The 22,613-nt window shown below is 43.3% G+C and overlaps 1 pseudogene; it reads right to left on the bottom strand.

Annotated features, from left to right (window-relative positions):
- Window positions 1–20,908: 20,908 nt before the first annotated feature.
- On the bottom strand, window positions 20,909–22,360 carry LOC105716915 (keratin, type II cytoskeletal 8-like; annotated as a pseudogene).
- Window positions 22,361–22,613: the final 253 nt, after the last annotated feature.

Here is a 22,613-nt window from a genome sequence, read left to right as displayed (position 1 = left end):
GAACTCACTTAGGGTTGGAAGTTTTGCCTGGGCAGGACACACAGAAAACAGTGGAGCAAGTATTTGAGGGTACTTGAGTACAGTTAAAGTAAGGAACAATGGTATATATGCTGAGTAGGGAAGTAAATGACAGAAAAGAGGCTTATAGATTGAGATGTGGTGGATACTGTGGTGTGTCACAAAGATTGCCTTTCAGGGGAGGATTTATTATTCCAGTTGCTGAGGATACTGTCACAGGTTGCCTCCAGCTGTGCTGCTGGGCCCTTCACGGATTGACTCATAGCTGCAGAGCTGCCTTACTTAAAGTCACACCATTTACCCAGTGACCCAATGACATTCAATGACTGAGATAGAAGTATAAAGGCCTGACCATCTCAGACCAACTCAGAACAACACTTATGGGCCATTGTATCTTTAGCACGTCCTTGTGAGGTTGGCCAAGGATGTCACTGGGCCTGCATTGCATCCCAACTTCTTCCCAATTCTGGTCTCTCCCCTCCTTTCCACAGATATTAATACCAAGTGCACACAGGATGTTTAGTTAATAAACATCCTGCACACTAAACTCCCTCTGAGAGTTTGCTTCCTGGGGAAATCAATCTGTGACATGGTATCTACAGACTGGGAGTTCCAGTAAGGTTGAGGTATTTGGATATTGGGAGTAACTGAGTGAGCTGGAAAGATGTAAGGGTGTGATCACAAAGTGAAATGTCTTAATTTATGATTTTAGAGCTGGAGCAATTCTGGATGAGACAAAGGCAAAGTCACATGGATGTTGGGGTCACCAATAATTCCCTCATTCAACTGGTATTTATTAAGGGTTTACTGTATTAGCTATTTCTGTGCAACACATTACCTCAAAATCTAGAGGCATAACACAAGAAACATTGACTACCAGTGTCTGGGGGTCAGGAATCTGTATGTGGCTTCTTAGGCGGTTGCCTGTGTCTCAGCAATTCTCACAAGGCTGCAATGAAGTTTTTGACTGGGGCTACATCTCAAAGCTTGACTGAGGAAGAATCCACTTCCAATCTACTTCCAAGCTCACTCACATGGTTGCTGGCAGGCCTCGGTGTCTCTCTGGATGTTGACCAGAGACATCGGGTCCTTGCTGTGTGGGCCTTTCCATGGGACAGCTCACAACATGGCAGTTAGCTTCCTTCAGAGTGAGTCAGCAAAAGATTTAGAGGAGACATTCAAGATAGAAGCCACAGTCTTTCCAACAATTTCTGAAGTGACATCTATCACCTCTTCTAATTCTATTTGTCAGAAGTGAGTCAGCGTCCAGCCCACACTTATGGAGAGGGGATTTTAGAAGGACATAAATAACAGGAGGCAGGGATAATTAGGAGCCATCATAGAGGCTGCCTCACATACCTACTCTATGCAGGGCACTATTCTAGGTGCTAGGGAGATAGCGGTGAGCAAGACAGACAAAAGCCTTTTTTCTTAGCACATTAAAGTTGGAGGAGATAGATGATAAACAAGTAAACAGTCAGGATTATTTGATATATGTGCCATGAAAATAATAAAATAGGATAATGTGAAATAAAGTGGCTAGTTGGGATGCAGGTAGGGAGTTATTTTTATATGCGGTGGCCAAGGAATGCCTCTGAAATGACACTTCAGCTGTGAACTGGAAGGATGAGAAGGTAGTTAACTGAGCAAAACTTCGGAAGAAAAATTTTTCCAGGTGCTAGGAATGAGCTTGGTAAGTTCAGGGATGCACAGGTTATCCGATGTGGCTAGAGCAGAGTGAGAGAACCCAAGAACCCTAGCAGAGAGAGACCAAAGGTAGGTGAGAGCCAGATCACACAGGGCCTTGTAACCTACGCATGATGAGGAATATGGACTTTATCCCAAGAGCAATGAGAAAGTCATTGCAGGGTTTAAAGAAGATGAGTGACATGGTCTAATTTATGTTTTTAAAACATCACTTTGCCTGCCGTAGGGGGAATGTAGACTGAGTTTTCAAAGTGTTGAGTGGAAATCTAGAAAGATGTCAGGACTTGGAATAGAGCAGAAGACAGACAGGCACATGCCTATGTATTCATTAAATGATGGAGATTTCAGCAGATGACCATAACACACAGGGAAAATGTTGGCTCAAAGGAGCTTCAGAAGAGTAGAGGATTTATTTATTTAATTATGTATTTATTTATTTATGAGTCTGAGTTTCACGAGGCTAAAGAGCAGTGGTGCAACCTCAGCTCACTGCAACCTCTGCCTCCCAGGTTCAAGTGATTCTCCTGCCTCAGTCTCCCGAATAGCTGGGATTACAGGTGTGTGCCACCATGCCTGGCTAACTTATTTTGTTGAGATGAGGTTTTGCCATGTTGGCCAGGCTGGTCTCTAACTCCTGGCCTCAAGTGATTTGCCTCCCTTGGCCTTCAGAAGTGCTGGGTTTATAGGTGAGAGCCACTGCATCTGGCTGGTGTAGAGGTTTTAATGTGAACGTGGACAAATAGTGATCTGGAAGCAGCACTAGGGAGCAACGAGGACACCTACTTTACCTTTTCACTTGGAAATTGGTAAATAGAGAGGGAATGAGTTGCCTTCACTAGAAAGGCCTTCTTGGGAAGCCCAGCTTCAGTTAAGGCATCAGGAGTAAAGAGTATTTGGAGAGATCAACACCTGAACTTGGTGGTGGGGAGCCCTCTTGTTATCTGACATCACCGATCCATAGTAAAGATCATTCGGAGCCCTTCTCTGATTTAGAGTACCCTCATATAATTTGATGCAGAATGAAAGAGACACTATAAATTCTGAGAGTCTGGCATGAGTGTTAGCAAGATAAGCTGCTTTTCTAAATTAATTTACGCTTTAGGCTTCAGCCTTTGAAATTCTAATTGGGTTATTAGCTGGCCATTCTTCACAAAACTTCAACTGCCCTTCATCTTTCAACCTACGGCTTCCCTCTAAATGTCTAACCTAGGACAGCCTGCTTAGGAAAACATTATTTTCTGGTCTACTACAGTAATGACCAGAGAAATAGAAGTCTGAGCTGGAAATAAGCAGTCCAAGGACCAGATACAGCCCTGGAGGTTGTTTACCTTTACCCTAGCCCAGTGTGTCTCAAAGTTCTTTCATTATTGTTCCACTTAGGAGCATTTTTAGACATCTTTCCCTTAATCCCACCATCCCCATGAAATGTTAATACCACAGATATAGTATACATCTAGTTCTACATAGTTGCCCTTTGGAGGGCCACACACTATTATAATGTCTAAGAATCGCCTACCCAAGATCCAATTTTCACCCTCTTGGGAGCAAGATCACTCCCGTTGGGAATGCATGCCATATTACAAAGAAGCAATACCAGTGGTGAAGACTTTAGGCACAGGGCAGAGCCTGTTGTGAGATGTTTTTGAAGCTGGGAACTGGGGGAAGTTAGCCACTCATCCAAACCACATCACATAGGGAGCATATGACTGCTGCAGATAGATAGATAGAACTGTCATTAATGATACATTGGAGGTCTCATTTGGCTATCAGTCTTCTGCACTTGTTTATTTATCCTTGGCTGATTCCACTGAGACCTGATAGTTCTTCTTGGAACTGATAGCTGAGTTGAGTTCCAGGGCAGCAGAGTAGACCCTGCACCAAAGGTGACCACTTTGAAGTACACTATTGTTCCTTGAAACAAACCATGACACACCTCTCTTGTCACAAAGTCTTGGCAGTGGCTGTTGTGTAGAATCTTCCATTTTCTGTGTCACACTAACCAGCCTGCTCATCTCTGCCTTCTTCTCCCTGTGGTGTCTTCTCTGGCCATTTGACAGTGGGGAGAACGTGCTGCACTCCAGGAGGGCTTTTTCTCTCCAGATCCTCAAAGAGCATTTATCAGCTGAAAGGTAGCAGGACAGAGAGGGGCCTGTACTGGAGAGTCAGGCAGCTCCCCAGAGAGCACTCTGTATGAGCTGCATTGAAGGAGCTGGAGAGTCCTGCCTGGAAAATGAAGGTGGGGAGAGGCTGCCTTTCTTCCACTCCCTTTCAGTCTGCCAGAACCTAGGCAGGCTTCCATGGCCACATGCTCTTTTATTAACCAAGCTTTGGTTCACCTCAGCCTCCTCTCCCTGCTGAGCAGCAGCAGGCTAACCACCATGAATGTTCAAGCCTATGTTACAGTTTAGACGTTTCAGATGGACTGTATCTACAAAGACAATCTACTGAATAACTCTCAGGCTGTACTGTCCTATTTCTCATCTCCCAAGTCTACCCAACCTCCGAGTATGCTCTCAGACACAATCTGATCTAAGATAAAGCAAAATGGATGAATTAGCTTCATTTCTCGCATGTTAGGCCCATATAATGAACCCCAGTATGTTGCCCTCCCCTGAGCTCACTAATTTCCCTTGGAAAGGACTCCCATGGGAACTACAGAATCCCATCACTTAACACAGAAAGGAACCCTCTAGCATCTTCTTAACTTAGACCAAGTGAGTCCCAAACTTTAGTGTGTATCAGAATCACCAGGGAAGCTTGTCCAGGCAGAGGCCCCAGAGATTCTGGGTTCAGTAAGTCTGAAATGAAGTTTAGGCCAGGCATTGTGGCTCACAGCGATAATCCTAGCATTTTGGGAGGTCAAGGAAGCTGGATTGCTTGAGCCCAGAGTTTGAGACCAGCCTGGGAAATATGGTGAAACCTCCATCTCTACAAAAATAAATTTTTACAAATTAGACAGATATGGTGGCGCACGCCTGTAATCCCAGCTACTTGGAAGGCTAAAGTGAGAGGGCAGCTTAAGTCTGAGAGGTTAAGGCTGCAGTGAGGCAAGATCACACCACTGCACTTCAGCCTGGTCAACACAGTGAGACCCTGTCCCAAAATAAATAAATAAATAAATAAATAAAAGAAATGAAGCTTAGGCAGTAGTATTTCTAACAAGCTCCCTGAGTGACTCAGATGCTCAGCAGTCCATGACTATAGTTTGGTGAGCAGTGCCCTGGAGACTCATGAATGGGCTTCAGGAAGTTTATGGACTAATACTGTCTGCAAACTGTGTATTTGATGCTTTAGTCTAGGTAGGGGTCCATGCAATTAAGAGACATTGCTGTAAGAGAGTAGCTAGACCACACTCTGTATTTCATGGGAAGAAAGTTAGCAGACATTGATCAACAAAGGAGGCCAGTGGGTCCTCTGAGAGACTGCCTGTAAGAGGGAAAAGTGTCACCAATACAAAAGGATGTCCCTGTGGCCCCTACAGGGCAAGATCTGAAGTATGAACAACCAAGTAAATGTTTCCCCTTAGTACACTCTTCTGTGAAAAAGTCAAATTCTAATCAAATCACCCTTATCAACTGCCTATTCCAGTGGAACTCAGGGTACTACTAAAGTCTGCTTTGTACATGAACCAGTTTACCCTTCAACAACATTTTTCCCGCTCTAGTGGGGATGTGTTTTGCTTGTACTCTAATGAAAGGAGAGAGAAAGAAAGGGAGAGAGAGATTGAAAAGGTCATTTTTGATCTACATATCAAAAAAGAAAGAGATAGCTACACATGTGTTTCTCCCTCTAAACCCCCCCCCCACACACACAGACACACACACACACACACATTCGGATGCTGTTAAAATTGGCTGAACGTATATCATTTGTGAGACTTGTGCACAAGTGTCATTTCCCCATCAGTCACTCTATCTTTACACCTTTATCTTCGTCTTAAGCCCCAAAGTTCTTCCTTTTTCAACTTTTCCCACCAGAATCCAAATACTCTAGTTGGAGGTTAAGACTTAAACCAAGAATCACTAACCTGCATTCATGGATTCCCCTAGATTGTGGGATGCTTTAGTGTGTATTGGAATTACCTGAATGTGTTTAAATATGTATTCCATGGCCCCACATATATGCAGAGTCCTATTCCTTTATTCTGGAGAGGGGCTTGGGAGTCTTCATTTTAAACAACTTTCCCAAGAGATTCTGATAGATGTTGTCCTTATGCCACACTTCAAGAAATACTACTCCTCAAGAGGGTTGTAAATTCCCTAAAAGTAAATGCAATGTTGAAGGTGTGTTATATGTGTATATATTTCTGGGCATTAGGTTCACAGGTTTAATTAGGTTCTGAAGGATTCCTTGACTTGAAAAAGGCAGATAAACAATTACCAGGTAATATTTGAGCAAGAAATAGCAAAACTAGAATCCAGAACATAAAGTATGTGGAAGAAGGAAAGCAATTTCCCTAGTATACAGAAGCAGGAAAGGATCCCCAATAGTCACTTTTCTACCTTATCTGACTGAGAAGTGGGAGAAGTTATAAGAAGCATCATGAATAAGTAAAAGACCTGTATCCTAGGAAAAAAACTGCAACTTGCATCACAAAGAGCTAACTTTTCAGTACATAAAGAGCTGCTACAAATTAATAAGGAAAAGATAACTAAGGCAATAGAAAAATGGGCAATTCATGTGAATAAACAGTTCTTTGAAAAATAAATGGCTCTTAAGCATATGAAAAGATGCTCAGTGTGACTCATAATAAGAGGAATACAATCCAGTATTGCAATGATATCCCACTTTTCATCTATCAGATTGAGAAATATGAAAAAGTTTGAGAACATACTGACTGGTTGTATATAGATTGGAACATATCTATGGAGAGCAGTTTGGCAATATGTGTAAAAGTTATACATGACCAGCCCACACCATTTGATGTAGCCATTCCACTTTTAGGAATTTGTCATATAAATATACCCCCACATGTGTAAAGTTTATTCATTAGCAAAGGATTGTGGGAGACCTGAATGTCTGTTAATAAGAGATTGTGTACATAGTTTATGGCAATCCTTACAAAGGAAAAGGATATAGCTACAAAATGACTAGTCTCTTTATGTACTTATGGAAAGAAACTCTAAGATGTATGGTTATGCAGAAAAGGCAGGTGCTGAACAATGTCTGTAGTATGATACCATTTGTGATAATAGTATGAGTATATTGGCTTATGTCTGTAATGACTCTCTCCTGTAGAATACATAAGAAACTGTTAGCCATGGTTAGGCCAGACAAAGTTTTGCAAGAAAAGTTACTTCTTAGTTATACCCCTTTGCATTTTTCAGATCATTGGCATGTATTTCCTAGTAAAAATGGGGCAAAGCAAGATAGCTGAATAGAAGCTTCCAGTAATCATCTTCCAGCAAGAATACCAAATTGAACAATCATCCACAGAAAAAAGCACCATCATAAGAACCAAAAATTGGGTGAGCAATCACAGTACCTGGTTTTAATATCATATTAGGGAAAGAGGCACTGAAAAGGGTAGGAAAGGCAGTCTTGAATTGCTTATGCCACCCCTCCCCTGGTAGTAGCTATGTGGCTCAGATAGAAAATCTGTGTGCTTGGGAGAAAGAAAAGAACACTGATTATGGGATTGTAACTCACTGCTGCCTGTCACAGAAGAAAGTAACACAGAGCAGAACTCAGCTAGCACCCACAGAGGGAATATTTAGACCAGCCCTAGCCAAAGGTGAATTTTCCATCCTAGCAGTTGGAATCTGAGTTCTGGCAAGCCCTGCCACCAAGGCTAAAGGGCTCTGGGGTCCTAAATAAACTTGAACAGTCTAGACCACAAGGACTGCAATTCCTGAACAAGTTCTGGTGCTCTGCTGGACTTGGAACCAGTGGACTCGGAGTTCACATCACCTAGTGAGACGCCAGCCAGGGCAACTAAGGGAGTGTTTGTGCCACTCCTCCACCACCTCCAGGTAGTACAGTACACAGCTCTAGGAGAGATTCCTTCTTTCTGCTTGAGGAGAAGAGAGGGGAAAGTAAAGAGGATTATGTCCTGCAACTTGGATACCAGCTTAGCCACAGTAGAATAGGGCACCAGGCAGAGTCCTGAGGCCCTGATTTCAGGCTCTAGCTCCTGGACAACATTTCTAGACACACCATGAGCCAGTAGGGAACGACTGCCTTGAAAAGAAGAATCCAGTCCTGACAGGATTCATCACTCACTGACTAAAGAGCCCGTAGGCCCAGAATAATTAGCAGTGGTAGCCAAGCAGTAGTCATCACAAACTTCAGGTGAGACTAAGAGCTGAGCTAGCTTCCAGAGTTACTGAGTACATTCCAAGCTGTGGTGACTACAGTGAAAGACTCATTCTGCTTGAGGAAAAGAGAGTGAAGAATAAAGAGGACTTTGTCTTCCAGCTTGGGTACCAGCTTGGCTACACTGGGGTAGAGTATCAAGTGGGCTCCTGGGGTCCACAATTCCAGGCTGTGGCTCCTGGACAACATTTCTGGAGGACCTGCCCTGGGCCAGACTAGAGCCTATTTCCCTGGAAGGAGAGACCCAGGACTGGCAGCATTCACCACAGCCAACTGAAAAGCCCTTGGTCCCTGAGTAAGAATCCACAGTAGCCAGGCAGTACTTGCCATGGGCCCAGTGTGGTGGTAACCATAAGGAGAGATTCTTCTGTTTGAGGAAAGGGGAGGGAAGAGTGGGAAGGACTTTGTCTTGTGGCTTGGATGCCAGTTCAGCCTCAGTAGAATATAGCACCAGATACATTCCTAAGGTTTCAACTCCTTCAACTCCAGGCCATGGATCCTGGACAACAGCTCTGGACATGCAGAGGGCCAGGAGAAACTAACCACCTTAAAGGGAAGGACACAAGTCTGGCTGGATTTGTCACTTGCTGATTGTAGAGTACTTGGAGGCAGCCAGGCAGTGGTGGCCGTTGGCTCTGTCCAAGACCCAGTGCTGTTCTGGCTTCAGGTCTGTCCCAGGGCAGTCCCAGTGGTGGTGACCACAGGGCTGCTTGTGTTACTCCTCCTCCAGTTCTAGGCAGCTCAGCACAGAAGGACAGGCTCCATTTGTTTGGGGAAAAGTAAGGAAAGAGAACAAGACCCTCTACCTAGTAATTCAAAGAATTGTCTCTAATCTTTCTCAAGACCAACAAGGCAGTGAATCTATGAGTCTGAAAGACCATGGTATTACTGGGCTTGGGGTTCCTCATAATGCAGATATAACTGCTGTGAGCAGACTTAGATCACAACATCATCAGAGTTCCTTTGAATACCTGGAAAGACTTTCCATGAAGAACAGGTACAAGCCCAGACTGTGAAGACTACAATAAATACCTAACTCGTCAATGCCAGACACTGACAAACATCCACAAATAGCAAGATCATCCAATAAATCATGACCTTATCAAACAAACTAAATGAAGTATCAGGATGAATCCTGGAGAAATAGAGATATATGACCTTTGAGACAGAGAAGTCAAGGTAGCTGTCTTGAGGAAGCTCGACAAAATTCAATATATCACAGAGAAAAAAGTAAGAATCTGGCCGGGCACAGTAGCTCATGCCTGTAATCCCAACACTTTGGAAGGCCAAGGTGGGTGGATCACTTGATGCCAAGAGTTTGAGACCAGCCTGACCAACATGGCCAAACCCCATCTCTACTAAAAATGCAAAAATTGGTCAGTGCATGCCTGTAATCCCAGCTACTCAGGAGGCTGAGGTAGGAGAATTGCTTGAACCCGGGAGGCAGAGGTGGCAGTGAGCTGAGATCTCACCACTGCACTTCAGCCTGGGTGATAGAGCAAGACGCCGTCTCAAAAAAATAAAAATAATAATAATATTGTTAAAATTTTCATACTACCAAAACGATCTACAGATTCAATGCAATCCCTATCAAAATACCAATGACATCCTTCACATAAATGAGAAAAAAATCCTAAAATTTATATGGAACCACAAAAGATCCACAATATCAAAAACCATCCTAAGCAAAAAGAACAAAACTGGAGGAATGGCATTACCTGACTTCAAATTATACTACACAGCTATAGTAACCAAAACAGTATGGTACTAGCATAAAAACAGACACAGACCAATGGAACAGAATAGAGAACCCAGAAATAAATCCATACATCTACAGTGAACTTATTTTTTACAAAGTTGCCAAGAAAATACAATGGGGAAGGGATAGTCTTTTCAATAAATGGTGCCTGGAAAACTGGATATCCATATGCAGAAGCATGGAACTAGACTCCCATCTCTTGCCCTATACAAAACTCAAATCAAAATGGATTAACGACTTAAATTTAAGACCTCAAATTATGAACTACTAAAAGAAAACTTTGAAGAAACTCTCCAAGACATTGATCTGGACAAAGATTTCTTGAGTAATACCCCACAAGTACAGGTAACTAGAGAAAAAAATGGACAAATGGGATCACATCAAGCTAAAAAGCTTCTGCACAGTGAAGGAAACAATCAACAAAGTAAAGACACAACCCACAGAATGGGAGAAAGCATTTGCAAATTATCCATCTGACAAAGAATTAATAACCAGAATAAAGGAGTTCAATCAACTTCGTAGTAAAAAATCAAATAATCCAGTCAAATGTGGGCAAAATGGCCAGGCAGAGTGGCTCACGCATGTAATCCCAGCACTTTAGGAGGCGGATCACCTGACATTAGGAGTTTGAGACTGGCCAACGTGGTGAAACCCCATCTATACTAAAAATACAAAAATTAGTCTGATGTGGTGATAGGCACCTGTAATACCAACTACTTGGGAGGGTGAGGCAGAATAATCGCTTGAACCCAGGAGGCAGAGGTTACAGTGAGCCGAGATCATGCCACTGCACACCAGCCTGGATGACAGAGCAAGACTCCGTCTCAAAAAAAAAAAAAAAAGGCAAAGGATCTGAATAGATGTATCTCAAAAGAAAACATACATGGAACAGACATATAAAAAAGTGCTCAAAATCATTGATCCTCAGAGAAATTCGAATCAAATCTATAATGAGATATCATCTCACTCCAGTTAAACTGACATATCTAAAAGCCAATAGCAAATTCTGATGAGGATATGGAAAAAATAGAACCTTTTAAAACTGCTGGCAGGAATGCAAATTAGTACAACCACTGTGACAAACAGTTTGAGGTTCCTCAAAAAACTAAAAATTGAACTACCATATGATCCAGCCATCCCAGTGTTAGGTGTATACCCCAAAGGAAGGAATTCAGTATGCCAAAGAGATACCTGCACTTCCATGTTTATTGCAGCACTATTTACCATACCCAAGATTTGGAAGCAACCTAGTTGTCTATCAAGAGATGAATGGATAAAGAAAATGGGATACATACAAAAAATGGAGTGCTATTCAACCATGAAGAAGAATGAGATCCTGTCATTTGTAATAACATAGGTGGAACTGGAGGACATTATGGTATAGTAAGTGACATAAGCCAGGCACGGAAAGAGAAACTTTGCATATTCTCACTTATTTGTGAGAGCTAAAAATTAAAACAATTGAGTTCATGGAGACAGAGAGTAGAATAATGGTTACCAGAAGCTGAGAAGGGAAGTGGGGGCGGGGGGAAGGGGAGTGGGGATGGTTAATTGTTAAGAAATATGGTTACATAGAATAAATAAGATCTAGTACTGGATAGTACAACAGGATGACTACAGGCAACAATAATTTATTGTACATTTTTAAAGAACCAAAAGAATATCACTGGATTGTTTGTAACACAAAGGATAAATGCTTGAGTAGATGGATACACCATTTACCATGATTATTATGCCTTGCATACCTGTATCAAAATACCTCATGTACTCCATAAATGTATACATCTAATATGTACCCACAAAAAATTAAAAATAATAAATAAGATGTTTAAAAATTGAAACTAAAGCAAGAAAGTAGGCTCTGGTTGCAATGTGAAGGGTGAGTTGGCTCACTGTGAGACTGGAGTGGAGATTCTCATCTGAGAAGTATAGTCCCCTAGGAGAGAAGCTAAGCCATGTCACTGCTCCTGAGTAGAGTGTCTGGCACGCAACCAGCAATGTATGTGCTCAAAAAAACTTGACAGATGAATGGATGGGTTCTTTATGTCAAAAAAAATTGACATATCATATTCCTTAGGCATGTAGGGGTATAAAAAGATTGAGAACCCCTGGACCATAGTAAGGGAAACCTTTAAGGAAGCAATTCCGTAATGTCCTCTCTACCTTAAAATCTACTTTATCCTTCAGGGCCTGGTTCATAAGCTATTTCCTCCGTAGAGAACTTCTTGATTTTCCTCTCTGAGGCCCCAACCTCATGTCTTATGGATTAAGGCTCATTTCTTTCCTCTTTTCTCCCAGAGTGTTTCACTTAATCTGATCTTATAGGATTTACTTCAATTTGCTTTATGGTTTAGATATTAATTTGCTTATCATTCTCTCCCACTAGTTTGAAAAAAAAAACACCATAGCTAGAACCCTTTCTTACCCATCCCTGTCTGGCCACCTCAGGGCCAGCAAAATACCTGGTAAATAGGAGGTGGCTGATAAATATAGATGATCCTTAATAAAGGCAACACAGCTCTTTACAGGATGCCCTGGGCAGGAATGTGTCCTAGATTGTATTACAGGTGACATTAACCCTGTGGGTGATAAAAACCATAAAAAATAGGTCGTAACTGGGCTACCTTCCCAATGAGTCACTTGATTCACTGAGATGTTTGAAGGGATGTCTGTTACCAGCCTGCCAGACACTAGCAGATAGGACTCAGCAAATAGTCTGCATTTCTTGGATATCTTTTCCAGGTCCCCAGGCCTGGAGCAGGGCTGGTGCCCTCATGTTTTCCCTCCTTCCTCTCCTGCCCATAGCAGGTCTCATTTATCAAACAGACTCATTTTCCCATTTGACCCAGATGTGGCCTCAAATCCATCTCAGAAGACAACAGCTACCTACCAATCAGCTGGAGTTGGCACAGAAAACCAAACTTATTTGCTATACCAAGCCTAGAGTGGATTCACATGCCTTGGGGAAGAGCACCCAACAGCATATTATAGAAGCCCTCCTGGGAGCATCCAGACCCAGACATATAATAGGCCTGCAAGCACTGTGATTAAGCCACTTTGGGAAGTTTGCACACTGGTGGGCAAGTCCATTGGTCCTGGCACTGCCAAGCCTTGATTGGTGCAAGTGAACATGCTTACTCTACTGCTAACACAGAGGTGGAAAGACCTCAGGTAGCTGGAATCCAATTCATCAAAAACCTCAAGTCACTGGAAACCTCCCTGTCTTCCTCCTTTCTCCTACTCCCCTCCCAAACAAAATAAACATTACACTTTTAGGAAGTAGAAAAAAAACATAAAGAAGGAAGCTCCTATCAGGATTTCTGTTTTAAAACATTACTACCAGAGCATGTCCTGAGAACAGGCCACACTAGGCCTAATCCCCTACACCCTTCCCTAGTGTGGTTTATACTGTGTCTGAGTAATAACCAGTGGTGTTCACAATTATGACCTGTGAACCTGCAAGACCCTTAACTCAACACAGACTCAAGCAATTGTCACACATTCGTGATTCCATTCTCTCCACTAATTTAGACCAGAAGTCATCAATGTACAGCCTGTGGGCCAAATGCAGCTCACTAACTGTCTTTATAAATAAAGTTTTGTTGAAATACATCCTTGTACATTCATTTAGATATTGTCTATGACTGCTTTCATGCTACAATGGCAGAATGGTATAGTTGTGACGGAGACCGACCATATGGCTCACAAAGCCTAAAATATTTACTATCTAGCCATTTATAGAAAAAGTTTGCAGATCCCTGGCTTAGACTACTTTGGGATCTGGTCCCAAACAAATGATTAATGCCTCCTCCTCCCTGCTCTTCTTCCCTACTTTTCCCTTTTCTGCACTGACACATACAGACAGACCCACAGAAAGACACACACACACACACACACACACACACACATTGCTGAAAGGAAACCAGTACTGGCTGGAAACAGGAACAGGAAGGGCATGGAAAAGCAGACTTAAATTCTCTTCATAGACCTGGCCACCTTTCTATGGAACACAGAGCCAGAGAGCTATGTACTTCAGGGTGTGCATTTGTGGGGGTTGGGGTTAGAGTTAATGTGAGAAAGCATGTGTTTGAAGTGGTATTTTTATGCATGTGTAACAGGTGTGTGGTCTACAGGAGCGTCACTAAATCTCAGGCTGATTTGGAAGTGCCACCTGCTCTCTTTCAACCCAGAGCCACTTTCAATGCTCTAGCTCTATTTTCAGTTGGGGGTAGGGGTGGGGATAGGTATGGTACAGGATGGGACATGTAGGGAGAATTTTTTAAATAACTCTTCTCGTTTTTCCTCTTTCTCTTTCCCGCAGCTAGTTTAGGCAGAAACACGGGATGCTAGTTCCATAGAAATACCACTTTAGGGATGATTCCCGAACCATTGATAAAAAGCTTAGTCAATAGTGAATATAGCGTATGATTTCTTAGTTTTTATCTTTCTTTTGAATTGCTTTAAGTGGGTGGTAGCTGAATCCCTTGAGTGAGTAATTTGGAAACTTCCTGAAAGGAGGAATGGAGACAAAATGGACTGAGGGCTGAAGATAAAATGGTGGTTTACTCTTTGACTACACCAGATGACCAGATTATGTTAAAACTAGTTCCATCCAGCAGCTTGTGGGCTTTGTGAAGGTCCATTAATGCCAGATTGGGACGTGCAGTGACCCTCAGATGATAAGAACTGAATGGTCGGTCACAAGGCTGAGCTAGAAGCTCTGACAATGGTTTGATCTGGTTACTCAGGAAAGCAGATCTAAACTTAATCAAAGGAGACTGATTGGAGGAAGTGTTAGTGGGAGGAGCCTTAAGTGAACAGTCTGATAACTGGATTTTCATGAAGCAGAAAAAGGAAGAGAAAATGGCAAGCTTGGGAGATAGGAAGGGGAAGGCCTCGGACACTATTCCCAGCCAGGAAGGATATCGGAAATGAATCAGAAACTAGGGCCAACTCTCTGGCTCTTGGCCATATTATATTAGTCAGTAAATGCTGTCCCAAAGTCTGTTTCCTTACTATGTCCTTGCTCTCTCCACACTTCTCCCTATCAAAACTAGCTCTCTCTAGATAGAACAAAAAGGCATGAAAAGAGACAAAAAATAAAAAATAAGTAAACTAGCTCTCAGAAATGGAACTGAGGTATGCTTGTTCCAACTGAGGTACAAAGGATTGGGAAGGCTGAATGTATTACCTTTTCAGGGAGATTTGCATTTTGATAAATCCAGTGCTTCTTTAATAATGGGTATTCATATAGAAAGGGAGCTAATTAGAAGTGTTCTGGGAAGCAAAGAAGTTTTTTCCATCCCTGTAAAAAACCAATATTGCTGGATCTCCCTCTGCTTCTGGCTGGTAATCTGTATCATGGAAATGTTAGCATTATTAATATCCTAGTGTTGTTATGAAGATTAAATAAAATAATTAATGTATGTAAAGTATTTGGCACATTAAATAAAACAATTAATGTATGGAAAGTATTTGGCACAGTAAGAAGAGCTCAACAAATATTAAAATCTTTATCTTGATTATACTGCCTACTCATAATACCAGCCCTAACAAAACACATATTCTTACTCTAGGTGCTACCAGTCCTAGAACACTGTATGTAGGTTGCACTTTTGCAATGAGCTAGAGAAGGCCCAGACAGGGAGCTATCTTGGAGACAAGGGCTGCTGTATTAGGGAACTCTAACCAAATTGCCTCTTTACCGTGGGAAAAGGTGAAGAGGAGAGGATACCATCAAATGTATGATTCAATATGTGTGGGAGACTATATAGCATATTGGCTAAGGACTTGGGACTCTTTAGTCCAATAAATCAGGGTTTGAATCCTGGATCTTCTACTTTCTAGATTTTTGACTTTGGTAATGTCACTTTGCTGCTCTGAACTTCAGTTTCCTCAACTTACATGGGCATACTAAGACTTTGATTCTGAGGATTAAATGAGAATTGAGAGTAAATTGTTTAGTCCAGAATCCACAAAGTAAGTGTACAATAAACTTTAGGACTTATAAACTAAGTCGTAAAATTAGAGAACTAGTGAAATGGTACTTCTTAGAGTATGTCTTAGTTTGGGCTGTTACAACACAGTATTTTAGACTGAGTGGCTTATAAACAACAAAAAAATTATTTCCCACAGTTCTGGATGCTGGAAGCCTGATATCAGGGTGCCACCATGGTTGGATTCTGGTAAAGGCTCCCTTCTGGGTTGCAGTCTAATTCCTTGCATTCTCAAATGGAGGAAAGAGGGTGAGAGACCTCTCTGCAGTCTTTTCAATAAGGGCATTAATCCCATCATGAAAGCTTCACCCTCATGACCTAATTGCCTCCCAAAGGCCCTGCCTCTTAATACCATCATGTTGAGGGGTAGAATTTCGACCTGTGAATTTTGAGAAGGCACAAGACATTCAGTCCATAACAGAATGTGAAAGAGGCAATGCTAGCAGATATAAAAGGAAAACTTAATGTACCCTACACAAAGTACCAGGCATATAAACCACAATAACAGCAAGGGCTAACATGTTAAATACTGTGAGCCAACAATATTCTAAATAGGTTACATGTAATAGCTCATTCAGTCTCCATAACCACCCTTTGAGGGGAATACTAGCAATAGTGTTATCCCCACCTGACAGACAGAGAAGGCTTTGGCAAAAGAGGTTAAGTAACTTGGCCAAGGTTACACAACTAGTATGTGGAGCTGGGACTCAAACCCAGGAAATCTGGCAACAGTGTATGCACTTATTATTATTCTGTTATTCTCACAAGAGATTTTACAGGTTGAAATTAAAAATAGCTTCAGGAAGAGATTGTGCTATGGGCTGAATGTTTGTGTCCCTACAACTCCAAATTCATATGTTTAAATTCTACCCTCCAAGGTGATGGTATTTGGAGGTGGGGCCTTTGGGGTGATTAGGTTATTGGGATCAGTGTCCTTACAAAAGGGACCCCAGGCTGGGTGCAGTTGCTCACACCCGTAATCTCAGCACTTTAGGAGATAAAGGCAGGTGGATCACTTGATCCTAGGAGTTCAAAAACAGCCTGGGCAACGTGGCAAAAACCCGTCTCTACCAAAAAAAAAAAAAAAAAAAAAAAATTCAAAAATCAGCAAATCAGCTGGGGGTGGTGGCATGCAACTGTAGTTCCAGCTACCCCAGAGGCTGAGGTGGAAGGATGGTTTCAGCCCAGGAGACAGAAGTTGCAGTGAGCTGAGAACATGCCACTATATCTCAGCCTGGGCACAGAGCCAGACTGTCTGGAAAAAAAAAATACAAAGAAAGAAAAGGAATGAGAAAGTGAGAGAGAGACAGAGAGACCCCAGAGAGCTAGCTAGCCCCTTCTACCACATGAGGGTCCATTGAAAAGGTTCTGTCAATGAACCAGAAAGTGGGCCCTCACCAGACACCAAATGGGCTAGTGCCTTGTTCTTGGACTTCCAACTCTCAGAACTGTGAGAAATTTCTATGGTTTATAAGCTACCCAGTCTATGGTATTTTGTTATAGCAGCTAAAAAAGACAAAAACAGATTGAATGAAAATCTCAGTGATTTTTCCCTAAACCAAGTGAAAGGTAAAATGAGATATTTAGGATATTTGGGACATCCTTGGTCTTTGAGGGTGATGTCAATGTGGTGCACCTCACACATTCCCCTCCTCATGCCCCCATTCACTTGTTTATGTCCATCTTTTGTCTTGGTTTGAAGCTGCTTTCTCAGAGAAGCTTTTGTTGATCCTCCAGGGTAGGCTACACCCCCTTGTCTCCCTGCCCCCATACTTCTCACAATCAATAAGGTATATATACCAGACAGAACACTTTAGTGGGTCTGTTTTGCATATTATTGTATCTCCTTTCCCTAGCACAGGGGTCATCAACCTGTGACCTGTGGGCCAAATCTGGCCTAATCTATTTTTGTAATAAATTCATATTGGCACACAGCCACACCAATTCACTTACATATAGTCTATGACTGCTTTCTCACTACAATAGCAGAATTGAGTAGCTGAAAGAGAGATCATATGGTCCAAAAGGCATTAAAAATATTTATTATGTAGTCCTCTACAGAAAAAGTTTGCCAACCTCTGGCTAGCTAATAGATATACAATACAGATTTGTTTAATTAATGAATGTATTTATTTATTTAATAAACATTGACATAGCGCTTATTATTGTCAGACACTATTCCAAGGAACTTGCAAATATGAATTCATTTTTTCCTCATAACAACTCATTAAGGTAGGTGGTGTTATTATTCCCATGTTAGAGAGGAAGAAACTGGGAAATAGAGGTTCAGTATCCTGACCAAGATCACACAGTTTGTAAGTAACTGAGCTGGGATTCAAAACCCAGGTATTTGAACTCCAGAGTCCATGCTATCTATTCAGCATAAATGGACTATGGCTCAGAACTAGTTTGCTTTTTCTTTCTTCCTTTCTTTTTTTGGTTTGCTGATGAAAGATCTGCTAAGTGGTTTCATAAGGGGAAGGATGTGGTCAAAGAAGCAAAAGGAGATAAAGTGGCCTAACTCCACATAGCCCTTAGAACTTAGTTGATGTTAAAACAAATACAAATTAGCAAAACATCATTAGGCTCTCACCATAGCTAATGGAACCAAGAAAGTTTTCTCCAAAAATGAGCTGAAGTTTTTTATTATCTCCCTACCTGTGACTGGTTAATACTCTTATTAAAGCTTTCAGTTCACTCTGAGGCTGGATGAGTTTGTTTTACTCTCTTATGTGGCTAAACACTATACTTCTCCTCTGTCACAACTCATTGTTTTCCAATGCATCCCACGGTGGAACAAGGCACTTGGAATAGTGTCTGTTTGGTGCCAATTCATCCCCCTCCAAAAAAATTTAAAAGTCCATACAAAAGTTGTTGTGTCAGACACTTCCTCTTCCTGTCCCTGCACTGCCTGGGCTATATCCCAGCTGCTAATCAGGAGGAACAGCAGATGCCATCCAGTGTAGCATCCTGAGCTGCCAATGAGTCCTTGCTGCTGACTTGGCTCCTTTGTAGTATGCTAGAGGGAGTCAACTTGTTGGTAAGCCTTGGGAGACATTGTACATGAGTGTGAGAGGTCAACAGAATCAGATAGCTGAGAAATAAAGGTCTGAGAGAGACCAAGAGAGTCTGTTCTCTTCTTGGTAGGATAAGTAGGATCCCAGGATACTACATCCATATTGGGGGCCTGGGCTAGGAATCTGGGTTGAGCTTGGGATTAGATCTGCCTGTGGAGCTCCAGAGCTTGAACCCAAAGGCGATCTGACAGCCAGCGATCATAGGAGAAGCTGCTAATGAAATTTAAGTAGAATCCAACTGAGGGGTCAATTCTAATGGGCACACCAAAGGGAGAGAACCTGGGCTCTGCAAACTTAGTAAGAAAACCTGGCACAGCGGAAGAAAGCAAGAGGAGTCAGGACAGTGAGTCAGAGGTAGAGCCAGTGGAGATTCCCTGAGCTCTTGGGATAGAGTTGCAGAAACTTTTTATTCGGTGACTTGGCCTTGTCTTTGAGTAAGGACTACCTAGCAACAGACTGCCAGAATTTAAATCCCAACTGCCATCCTGAGCTACCAAGACGTCCTGCTTATTAACTATGGGATCTGTGGCTAGCCACTCCCTACTTATGCTTTGGTTGCCACATCTATAAAAGGGAGATAGTAACAGTGTTAATACTTACCCTGTTGGGTTGACAAAATAAGATAACATGGTAAGTACTTAGCGCATATAAGCAATGTATATTTTCTAATCATTTTAAAGGACATCCAATTGGCTCAAAGGACAAGTGTAAGCCAGTTCCAGACAAAACCTGCATATTGCCCACATCCTGATTTAAAATCTACAAGCAGGTCTCCCAAGTAGGAGGCAGGGGCAGCACTAGTGCCACTGTTCCTGTGGTTAGCTCTGCAAAGGCTATCACTTCACAGGCCAGTTGGCAAGAGGAGTTCAGGGCAAGTGAAATCACTCTTTAATCTCAACTTTTGGAGGGGGTATTTTCTCATTCCCAACAATCTTTATACTTCCAAATAAGCAGGTTCTTCTAGCCTGATCCTGTGAAAGACAAAAGCTGCTTACATAGCCATATAATATGGATTGCATCTGTGTCCCCATCAAATCTCTTGTCAAATTGTAATCCCCAATGTTGGAGGTCGGGCCTGGTGAGAGGCATTGGATCATGGCAGTGTTTCTCATGAATGGTTTAGTACCATCCTGTGGTGCTGTTCTGTTGTTGTTGTTGTTGTTTTGTTTTTTGTTTTTTTGTGTTTTTTAGTGTGCCTTCTATCACTTCAGGGTCACTACCTGAGACATGGGACACCGTCTGAAGAAGTCTGACCTGCAGACCCTGACTCAACGACAGATGAATAAATGCACTCTCACACCATTACAGTGTTTCAGGTGGGCTAGGGATGGCCATTGGCTGCTTTCAGAGGACGAAATGCAGTCAGTCGACCCAGAACCTCTGTCCATCACACATTTATTCCCTCAAGGTTTTACAACAGAGGTTCTAAGTTAACACACTTGTGGATAATTAACATGGTTAAGAGAATGGTTTTACAACTGATAAAAGCTTTTGGTTCCGGGGCCCAGAGTAAATGCAATTAACAGGTAATTCCCCTTTGATCCTCCCAGGAGCAACCATCCAGCACAAAATTAACATGAATAAACAGAGTGGAGACAAATGGGTGTGGGATAATGGTTTTGATAAGTCTCTATCTCTTTCCTATACTAATGTTAGTGAGCTGGCCAGCCACCTTTGGCTTGCCCCAATGAAACCTTTCGGCCTTCCAAAATGTTTGAGACTAATCTGTAACTTTTCCCAATAGATCTTTACTATTTTGCCACCACCCCAAGTGAATAGCAACATTTAGAGCTAGCTGAGGTTTTATTTTGGACAACAAAAAAAGTAATTGAATTGTTTTGCAGCTGGAGGCATGGGTAAGGCGGCGGGGAGAGGGGGTGGTCTCCAGGAAGTAAACTCCCCTGCGAGTGGGCTGAGGGCTAGGGCTGAGCCTCACGTGGGTTTCCTGTTCCCTGTGCTCCCCTGCACAGGGGCCTCCCTCCCAGGTTCTGGGGCAGTCTCAGGAGGGGCAGGCTGGGAGGGGCTGCTGCAGCTGTTCACTTGGACAAGACGTCAGAGGATTCGGACACCAGCTTCCCATCACGGGTCCCAATCTTCTTCACAACCACAGCCCTGGTGGTGCTGGTGCTGTTGCAGCTGAAGGAACTGGAGCCCGTGCCAGAGCCAAAGCTGGAGTTCAGGCTGTAGCTGAGGCTGGGGTTTGTGAGGCCCCCATAGGCCGAGCTCAGACCACCTGCATAGCCACTGGTGGTCTTTGTATGGATACTCATGTTCTGCATCCCAGACTCCAGCTGGCTCTCCTTGCCCTCCAGCAGCTTTCTGTAGGTGGAGATCTCAACGTCCAGGGCCAGCCAGATGTTCATCAGCTCCTGGTACTCACGCAGCTGCCATGCCATGTCCTGCTTGACCCACTGCAGAGTGGCCTCCAGTTCGGACAGCTTTGCACTGGCATCCTTAACGGCCAGCTCCCCACACTGCTCGGCATCTGCGATGGCGGCCTCCAGGGAAGCCCTCTGGCCTTTGACGCCCTCAATCTAAGCCTGGAGCCAGCTGATGTTCTGGTTCATCTCAGAGATCTCAGCCTTTGTACGACGCAGGTCATCCCCGTGCTTCCCAGCCAGCATCTGCAGCTCCTCATACTTGATCTGGTACACGCTGTTAGCCTCTGTCCAGCTGTGGTTGGCGATCTTGTATTGCGCCTTGACCTCAGCAATGATGCTGTCCATACCCAGGGAGTGGCTGTTGTCCATGGACAGCACCACAGACATGTCCAAGATCTGGAACTGCAGCTACTGGATCTCTCCTTCATACAGCTGCCTGAGGAAGTTGATCTCGACAGTCAGCCCTTCCAGGTGAGACACCAGCTCTACCTTGTTCATGTAAACTTCATCCACATCCTTCTTGATGAGGACAAATTCATTCTCCATCTCTGTACACTTGTTGATCTCATCCTCATACTTGTTCTTGAAGTCCTCCATCAGCCCCTGCATATTGTCAAGCTTCGCCTCCAGCTTTAGTTTCTCCTGGCCCAGAGTCACCAGCTGCCGCCTAAGGTTGTTGATGTAGCTCTGGAACATGTTGTCCATGTTGCTCCGAACCATCTTCTGCTGCAGCAGGAGGCTCCACTTGGTCTCCAGCATCTTGTTCTGCTGTTCCAAGAACCGTACCTTGTCGATGAAGCAGGCAAACTTGTTGAGTGTCCTGGTCTGCTCCTTCTCCTTGGTGCACAGGCCTGGATGTTGGGGTCCACCTCCAGGTTAAGGGGGCTCAGCAGGCTCTGGCTGACCGTTGATGGTGGTGATGCCTCCCATGCTGCTGGCCCCACCATAGCCTCCACCCAGGCCATCCCAGAAGCTGCTGCTGCCCACTTGGGAAAAGCTCGAGAAGCTGATGCAGACACCAGGCCCACTCGTGTAGAAGCAGCTGCTGAAGGCCTGGGGCCTAGAGGTGGACACCTTGTAGGACTTCTGGGTCACTCTGATGGACATGGTGAAGGCAGGATTGGAGGCAGGCGGGTTGAACCAGGTGGCGATTCCAGAAGGAGTGGAGAAGCTGCTTCTTCGGTGCTGTTCTTATGATAGTGAGTGAGTTTTCACCATATCTGATTGTTTAAAAGTGTGTGGTGGCTGGGCACAGTAGCTCACGGCTATAATCTCAGCACTTTGGGAGGCCAAGGTGGGTGGATCATGAGGTCAGGAGATTGAGAGCAGCCTCACCAACATGGTGAAACTCAGTCTCTAC

Source organism: Aotus nancymaae, unplaced genomic scaffold, assembly GCF_030222135.1.
Source record: "Aotus nancymaae isolate 86718 unplaced genomic scaffold, 86718_ANA_hifiasm-v0.15.2.pri h1tg000004l, whole genome shotgun sequence".
NCBI classification, from domain to species: domain Eukaryota; kingdom Metazoa; phylum Chordata; class Mammalia; order Primates; family Aotidae; genus Aotus; species Aotus nancymaae.
This window is presented reverse-complemented; position numbering and strand designations above follow the sequence as displayed.